The following is a 7,839-nucleotide window of genomic DNA, read 5'->3' on the forward strand; positions in this document are numbered from 1 at the left end:
AGGTTGGGAAAGCTGCTGTCAGGTCATGTCATATATGCATTTCCTGAGATTCATAGAAGGGAAGATCTTTTCAATTTAATTGAATCCTCTTATGTTAAACAAAGAAGAGAGACATAAAGTTCCTTTATTTTGTCTGCTACCGGACTGTAAAATTGCAAAGATAGATCGCATGGTATAGCAAATAGTCTAATGACCAAAAGTGGAAATTTCTGAAATATGCAAAAAGTTCTAAATAACAAAATGTATTATTTAGAACAACAATCTGAGGAAAACATTAATTGGTTTCAATAAGCTAAGGTGCTGTCAATCTTTTAATGAAAATGAAAAATAAATAAATCTGCAAGTTGATATCTTGAAAAAAACACTTTTGTTTTAAACAAAGGCATGATTGAAATGTATAAACTTGCATGTGAAACCAAGTAATAATAGCAATTATTCCTGTCAGTGATCTTACTCGGCATGTACTATTTACTCTCTAGGCTGTATCTTTTTACATCAGAAAGCGTAGAAAGGAATTGTATTGATTCTTTACATTAAGACAAGATGTTTTTAGGATCTTGCTAATGAGAGACAAAGAGATTCACTTAGGATCTATTTTTTAGTATGTATACTCTCTTGTGCATACGTGAGTAATGAAGAGGAAAAGCCTTGAAGAGACAGTTCTCTTCAGGGAATTCTTGTTGGGAAGGAAGTTGGGAATCCCTCCCAGAAGAGTGCATGTAGCAAAGCTTGTCCTGTGCTCAAACTGGTATGGAGACAATGTTCCAGGTGGACAGCTCTCCTCTCCTCTCCTCTCCTCTCCTCTCCTCTCCTCTCCTCTCCTCTCCTCTCCTCTCCTCTCCTCTCCTCTCCTCTCCTCTCCTCTCCTCTCCTCTCCTCTCCTCTCCTCTCCTCTCCTCTCCTCTCCTCTCCTCTCCTCTCCTCTCCTCTCCTCTCCTCTCCTCTCCTCTCCTCTCCTCTCCTCCCCCCGGATGCTGCTCTTCCAGAGGAAGAGATATTTGCACAACTGCAAACCTGTGAAGAATCCCATCAGTCAGAATAGCTGATCTGGGAAGCAGGAATACTGCCGTTAATGCCTGTTTCAAATTCTCTTTATAGAATTAGCTTAGAATTGTATAATGTGTAACATTAGCACTTCAGAAACGCTCATCACTTTTTAGAGACAAAGATCAAATTTTGACTGTAATATTTCTACTGTTTATCTCAGAAGAAGAACAGTTATTAAACAACAGCTGACTTTTACCAGTTTTCACATCACAGTCACCACTCTTGTGAATTTTCTACAGCAGACAATTACTCGTCCTCATATTTAAGAAAAGGAAAAACAGTATCAGCAAGAAATCTTTACAAAGTCACAAGAGTATCCCACAGAGGTCTTAGTTTTCAACAAGGTCTGACTTCGTCTGGAGCAGTTTAATACCTCTGACACCATTTCTTCAAGCTTTGAAATGGGATGAGTTGTGATTCGTTTGCAAGACACGCTGCTTCCTTATGCTCATTTGGAAACAAGATAGCCAGAAGAAAAGACCTGAGCTGATAGTGCCAAAACCCAACACATCTGTTAGTGAGAGAAAACAGACTACTTCAAGACTGAAATCTTTACTGTACAACTGAGATAAATTAGAAAATCCATTTCTTTTCTTCCACTTAGATGAGCTGCTACTTCTTTCTTACCCAGCCTTTCTTCTTTTGTTTCAGTCTACATTTTGTTCACTGCTTTGTGACACATCAGGCCACATAAATCCTTTCAGAGCTTTGCTTTTCCACTGTAACTCTCACAGAAAACTGTGATTTTCCTTCCAGCCTGTGCCAAGGAACATGTGCAATTTGCCTTGTTTTCCTGGAACATGCTGCTATTGGTTGCTATTGGTCTACTGATGGTTTGCTCTGGCATGCCAGGTGCTGGTTAATTATGAAGACATGTAGTGATACCAGCAAAAAACTCAATAAAAAAGGAATAAGTGAAACTCTCATCTCTACTGATGTACTATAAAGGTGGAATTACAGATCTGGAGTAGTCTATATACCTGTAGAAAAAACTCTTGCCTGATCCTGCTGCCTATTGTGAGACTCAGTAAAATTTGCTTCTTACATTAGACTATTTTTATTAAGTACACCTTTAGTTGTGTCTCTCTGGAGTTTTCCAGTCTTGACTATATCTTCCTTGAGCAAGGGCATCCAAACCTGAACAGATGCTTCCCCCACAATCATCTTTGTTCATAACAGGCATTCAGAGAGTATTGCTGAAATATTCATAAGCCTTAAGAGATAACAGTGCATGAATACTAATGAATAGTAAGTTACATTGTGCTTTGAAACAGTGAACAATGACAGAGTAAGGCAAGTTCAAGCTAAAACATCACACGTTTAAACATTTGCAGAGATACAAACTCTAATGTAAAGACTTCACATGTATTGCTTCCTCTAATCTGGCAATATGTATCTTGAATCAAAGAGTTAATGAGAGGTTTTTTAATAGTCTGATCATTATTATTACTCCTAAATAAACATTTGTGGGGTACCTTTAAGGCTAATTTGAACTGTTTTCTATTTGTTTATTTAAATTGAAGATTATTTAGGAATTTACAGTGCACGCATATGATCACCACCAGTATGAGCTGGAAATCATGAATTTGCAAAGAAAATATCTAGTATTAATTAACTGCCACTTTTTAATTTCAACATTTTTATCAAAAAGCAGAGATTTTGGTGGTATTTTCAGATCTGAAGTCCATGCTCACATAACATATCGAGTGGGCAAGAACCAGAGGTGGACAACAGCAGCATGAGCTGAGGTGAAGAACCAGCAGTGCACAGCCCATCAACCTCCAACACTTGTTTTCTGGTTTCTCCATAGACTTGTGCCTTTGGCCTGCTGACACTGTAGCACTGTGCAGTGCCAGTGGTAAGAGATGCTTTCTCGCACTTTCAATCTTTTTGATGTCCTCTGGCTTCAGCTGAAGATGGCTGCTTTATGCAAATGCTGCATTTTCATTCCTGCATGGTGCATGTTTCCCTGTGCTAATAAAGGAACTGCTTTGGCCAAGTGCTGAGATGAGAATATCCTCTCAAATATTCTACAATTTATCCCATTTTACACAGTTTTTTAAATTACGAATTATATTATTCCACCTCCCTGCTGCCAGTTTAAAGACTTGTTACCATGGAATTTGAGATGAAATAGAAAGAATGATGTCGAGAGACGTTAGCTGACATTAGCTGACATGATGAGTTCCAGTGCTTATCAAGACAATCCCTTTCACAGTGTGATCAAATGCTGAAAACGCTGACATTTCACACCCGGAGATGAGAAGTCTTAAATGTTTTTTAGGGAGGGGCTCAGGTAGTCAAAATATCATAAATGATAACATCTGTGATTTATAGCACAATGGCTAATTCAGAACAATGGCTTGTCATGTTTTTATCAGGAAAATTATGTGAGATCGTGTAAGGGAAGAAGTAATGCAAAAAGAAAGTGAAAGGTAATTATAAAAGGAAAGGTTAGCTGTCATACTGATAGTGGTGTTTGATATCTATCTGTTTAATTATTAGAGGGATAGCACATAGGGCTGCCAATAAAAGTGGTAGGGTCTCTTCTGTCTACTTTAACTCCTTGACTTTCCCTGGACTTCACTGCATAGGAAAACTTGTGTGGCATGTTCTTTTTGGAGTTTCTCCAAGCAGAAAAGGACTCAGTGAGGTGCAATGCAGCCAGCATAAGAGAGAGGCTGATCACCATCAATGGCCCTCTGTCACTGTGGGAATCATAGTGGGCTACAGATCAATAAGGAGGAAGAAAGCATTAGTGGTGAAGCAGAAATGCCCTCCAAACTCTGACAGAGTGGTCTCTTATCTTTCCTGCTTATGGTTCATAGATGTAATGTAGTCTACTGCTGTATAATAATACATGGTAATTTGTTGAGGAAAGTCTTCACTTTTATTTGTGTTGTGTGTTCAGGATTATACATGTGGCAGGAGCTTCTCTCTAGCTTTGAGCCAAAGAAAGGCAGTGTGATAAAAAATGTGAATAGCTCTGGGGCAAGGGGAAGCTGGGGCAAAGCTTAGCAGATAATTGACGATAACCATGTGGGTCCACTGGACAACATGGTGAAGGGAGGGACACAGCTGTTTAGGTGTTGCCAGAGAAATGAAGTTGAGATAATGCTTCCCAATGTGTATTTGCATAATGTGTTTCCTCCATGGGTTTGTGAAACTTTAGGGCAACATCTATAACAGAGCAGTTGAGTTGCTAGACATGGGATCTTTTCCGTGGTTTCCTTCAATCTCACTTTTGTAAGGACTCAGGGCTCTTTCTCCCAACTTCTCCTTTTCTCTCAGCATCACATTCCTCAACCACTGGCAGTGCTAAAGGGGAAAGAATAGGGCTATTTTTTTTTTATTTTTTTTTTTTTAATATTGATATATTATTGCTCCATAACTGTAAGAAAATAAAACTTTTGTACAACTGAAGCTGGACTCAAATTCTTCCTCTTGACACAAAGCATAGAAAAATGTTCAACAGGACCTTCTTACTGCATAACCTGAAGGTCAACATGGACTTCTATTAGAAGACAAAGTGTTGTCTTAAAAAGCAAGATTGCATTCCCTCAGGTCTGCAAGCAATGGAGAAAGTAAAACAGAGTCCTTACTTCTCCTTCTTCTTGTCAGAGATCTTCTGTTGTTCTTCTCAGGCAAAGATGCAAGTTTCCTGAGCAGGTACAAATGTTTTACCACTAGTATGGGAGTGAACGCTATAGTTCCTTTGAGGGACTGCTGCCTCCTTCTCAGTTGAAACACAGTTCCAGAAACTACAGGGTAAATATATTTAATAAGAAGATGGTAATGAGCTTCCATAGATGGACATGGTAAAGTAGAACTAATGCAGAGTCCATCTGGAAATTACTTTATTTTATACTTTCACACAGAGGATGAATGTGTGAGTCCAATTGGAACTTGATGATCCGTCCAACTCAAGCCATCTATGATTTTATGATTCTGTGATTATTACTAGTGGAAATAATAGAGAAGAGTAATTATTCTGCATTACTTATTACAATAGAAGTCACTTGGAAATAAATATTTCCAAGTGTCCAGCCTAAGGAAGTGATTGTATGACTATTATTATCTTTACATCTTTACATCTATTCCAGGATTAGACAAAATATTTGTAAAATTTCATTCGTTGCTGTAAAATACGTTTTACAGAATTGCCAGAATCTTACTAGGACAGCCTTTGAGACCTTCATAGAAAAAGGTTTGGAGTTGTATGTATTGCAAATTCGATTTTGAAATGCATAGGAAATCATGATAAGATTTGAACCTTCTTTTTTTTTTACTATGTATTTCCAATATTTTTATGTCTCTCTGCTTATGATAACTTCCACATTTCATTGCCTTTTCCTCAATATTCACAGCTTCACATCCATGTTTTAATAGAGGTGTCTTCTAGGAGTGAAATTTATGGAATGAACTCATTTTTATTTTTTTTTTTCTGCTGTTCTGAAGTCTCTAGGTATGTTTTTTCTTCTTTCACTTCTGATGAATTATATAATCTGCTTGAACCACATGTAGCTCTGTGGGATACCTCAGGAAGTGGGAAGTAGAGTGGAAGGAAAACAGCAGTTAAAAAAAAATCAACATCTTTAAAAAGATATTTCATCCTTAAAATCTGGTGTAGACTAGGATATTGCTGGGAGGTATAACTTGCTTCTCACACAGGTATCCTGACCTCCTGCTTAGGAAGCAATTTAATGAGGATAGTGCAAGTGGGAAAAGGACTGAGATATTCCCATGCATACTGTCTACAAATGCCCGGATAGTCCATCCTCTCTCCAGTCTGCAAGTTTAGATACAGCATCACGAGGGATATCATTCTAGATCACTGATGAGACTGTAGCCAACTTGCTTGGATATATACTGGTTAGCACCTAGTCCAGAAATATTTATAGAATATTCTTGTTCTGTATTGGAATATTGATTTATGAAAATATATATTTTAAAGTCTGCAGGCAGGATGGAAACTGGTTAACAATACCTGAGGTGATAATAGAATAGGAGGGGCTCCTCAGAGGATTCACTGCCGCAGTAGCCTGTTTTTTTTAATACATATATATATGTATATATTACATATATTTTTTTAATTTTAATTTTATTCTATTTTATTTTATTTTTTGGGGGTCAAAGAAGCTTCAATTAAATGAGAACTGCCAAGTGGATACGCATGGTGACCTAACAGGTCTGACATGAATAGAACTGACACAATGTCTTTATTTTTACCAGTGGTGTAGTGCTTCATTTTAAAATGATAACGTATCAATACATTGCTTTATTTCCTTTTAATCAGACTTATTTGGAGAACAACAAATAGTCTAACCAGCTGGCAAGTAAGAGATGTAGATCAAAGCTTTGTTATTTTATGTACAATTGGGTTAGCACTGTTTACTTGCACATGACCTGATTACCCCACTGGCTGTTTTAGACAGGAACTAGCAGCTGAGGTTAAGTGAGGAACAGCCCCATCAAATCCTGCTGATATCTCAAGTAGTCCAAAACATGACTCTCCACTCTGCTTGGGTTGTCAGGATGCATTATATGTACCTTGACTGTCTTGCTTATTCTGCCAGAAGTAGCTGCTTAACGTCACAGCTCTGATTTTCCCCTTTGATAAGAGTCCTTTTCTTCTGATTACAGAAAGAGCCTAAATGATGCCTTTGAGCTGGACACCAACCAAGAGCACTGAAGTTAGGGAAAAGAAATCAACCCCACATAACACTCCAGCTGAGTTTTATGCTAGTTTCACAGTAGAACTGGGCAGAAGACTCCCATTTTGTCTCTGTTCTGGTATGCTGAAGGAAAGCCTGTGGCCAATTGCAGACACTTGAAGTGCAGAATTGGAAATAACCACAGTTACCAACAAAATATATATGCATATATTTCCTTTGAGATCGCAATAAGGAACTACCAAATAACTTAATGCTAATAGTATCTATGAAAACAGTGAATAGCCCTAATGATTCTTGCATCTATATATACATATTTTCACAGGTAATGAGTTCATCTCAGCTGAAAACAGAAATGTTTTCAAATGATCATCATATCCGTTTTAGGGAATGGTATCAAGAATATTTCCTTTTTCATTGTCTCTTTTATGGTCATAAATATTCACTCAGTAGTGTTAAACTGAATAACTGAATTTTATCACTTTTCTAATTGAAAAGAACAGCATTACAGAAGTAGATGTGAACTACGTATTTATTGCCTCTTAAATCCATAATCAAATTGAATATATCAAAAGAAATTAGATTATTCACTTGGTTAATCTCATTGTGGCCTTCAAATGTGCACCAGATGCTGGGGACACTAATTTAATGTTTAGTTTAAAATTAATATTTTTATATTTTAAGCTTTTTGTATGTCTTCTTAGTGAATAAATTAAAATGTGATGTTGCCATTTCCTTTAAACCAGAAGTGCAATTATTTTTCCAGATATGATATAAATGTTTCTGATGAGATTTAATGAAATATTACTTCTGAGTTTTATTAAAACTGTAATGCATTTTTTCCATATATATGGCACAACACACTGCCTTTTGAGCTGATGTCACAGTGTGAGTTACACAGTGTCCCCTATGCAAAAAGTGCTCTATGTTACCAGACTGCAGAGAAAGACAACTAGCAGTTAGTAAAAGTGCACTGCTGGACCTTGTACTAACAGACAAGGAAGAACTGGTTGGAGATATGAACGTTGGGGCAGCTTTGGCTACAATGAAAGGGAGATCTTGGAGTTCAGTATCCAACTAGGAGGAATCCAGGCAAGATGTAAGATTGCAAACTTGAATT

The sequence above is a fragment of the Excalfactoria chinensis genome, chromosome 3, assembly GCF_039878825.1.
Source record: "Excalfactoria chinensis isolate bCotChi1 chromosome 3, bCotChi1.hap2, whole genome shotgun sequence".
NCBI lineage: Eukaryota > Metazoa > Chordata > Aves > Galliformes > Phasianidae > Excalfactoria > Excalfactoria chinensis.